A 1,718-nucleotide genomic window follows, 5' to 3' on the forward strand; every position below is an offset into this window, starting at 1 on the left:
ATTATTTACCTCAATTTGTACTGAATTTACTGCCCCTTATATTTTATCAAGTATCTCCTTGTCCTCAATGTATTATGGAACAAGGTGACCAAAAATGCCCTTTATAATTCTGTGAGTTTTAATCAAGGACTTTTCTAAAATACATCACATTTAAAATAAAATGTGTTTTTTTTTTTTAAGGGAGGTGCAAAGTCTAGCTTCAATATATCCACTCTGTCAAGATTTTATTCTCTCCCTTATTTCTTATTATTTGGCTCTAATTCCAATTCCACACTATTATACTCACCATTCTCTCTCACACTGCTAACAAACCAAGCAGTGAGAGCCATGAATATATGTATGTTTGCCAACAAGGAATCTCATGTTTGTTGTCATATAAAAAGATTAACTTACTGATACTATGGTTTTCTCTTAATGGAACTATTTGTCTTTGTAAAATCCATATATTCAAAACATTTAAATTTAGGTCAACTATACCAGAGCATTATGATATTCAAAGGGTCCTTTTAGAAATTATGTTTGAGAGCAGTTACCTTTGCTGAATTCCTCTGGAGTAATTTGGATGTACCACAGGCATCTGCCAGGCATGTGGTCATACTGTAATTCATAGGCTGGCCATTAGTTTCTCACTGTGATACTCAGCAATGTGTTCAATACTTAAAAAATAATTTCCACATATATGATTTATATTTATGTAGTTTTATTTTTAGTCACAAACAATTATGCTAATGTATAATAAGGTACAATTTTCTTTTCTATGATTGCATTCCTCCAGAGTTGGAGATGTTTGCAATTCTTGATGTGTCATCATGGCCACTGAAACTCTTGTTTGTGGAAAGAAGGCACAAGGAACTATTTTAGACATAAATAAGGATGTGTTGCATGTGTACCAAAAAGTAAAACAATAAGTGAGAAAATAGCATTTTTTCCTTATTATTTAGAATGTCTTAAGGTGTTCAGAAGACATCTGCCTAGACATTTCATTATATTGTGTATCTTGTACGTCAGTCTTGGGTAGCGCGGGGAGGGGGGAAGCCAGCCATCTGAACTGTCTAAATTCCTGTGCCTAGCTCAACTCTCTTTGAACCTCTTCTCCATTTTAATTTTCTCATCAGGGAAGCTCTTCTACACCAAGGGCTTTCATGATCTACCAGTCTCTCCTAAGTATTCAAAGAGAACAACACTTTTAAGCCTAGTGCCCCATTCCAGAGCCTCTGAGACATCACATCCAAAGCGGAAGCAATGACTGGCCCCCAAAACATTCTTCTGTGCGTATGTGTCTTCTGTGCCCCAAATCAGAAAACAGTGATAATTTTTCTCTTTAGGTCTACTTAATTTTTTTAGGTGATAGATTCATTTTGGGCCTTCTTTTGGTATTTGTTGAAAAAAATGAAACCATCTCTGAGATAAAATAACCGATGCTTCTTTTTTTACTAGTGAAGCATGGTCCTTGCATTGCACCTGAGAGTCAGGTTTGGTATAACAGTATGAAGTTTTAAAGGGAATGAGTTATCTTCCAGTGTCACCGAAAAAGCTCTAAATCTTTGCATAGCAACTACTGTACTTTATTAAAGATGTAATTTTACGGCGGTATAGGCTTGGTGAGTGCTTATCAAACATGACTCAGGGAAATGAAAATGAGTCCATTTTAAAGACCCATGTATGTTCATGAATAAAAAGTAAAAATGATCAAAACACTTGGTGGAATATGGTGCCCA

Source organism: Myodes glareolus, chromosome 17 (assembly GCF_982192425.1).
Source record: "Myodes glareolus chromosome 17, mMyoGla1.1, whole genome shotgun sequence".
Lineage (NCBI taxonomy): Eukaryota > Metazoa > Chordata > Mammalia > Rodentia > Cricetidae > Myodes > Myodes glareolus.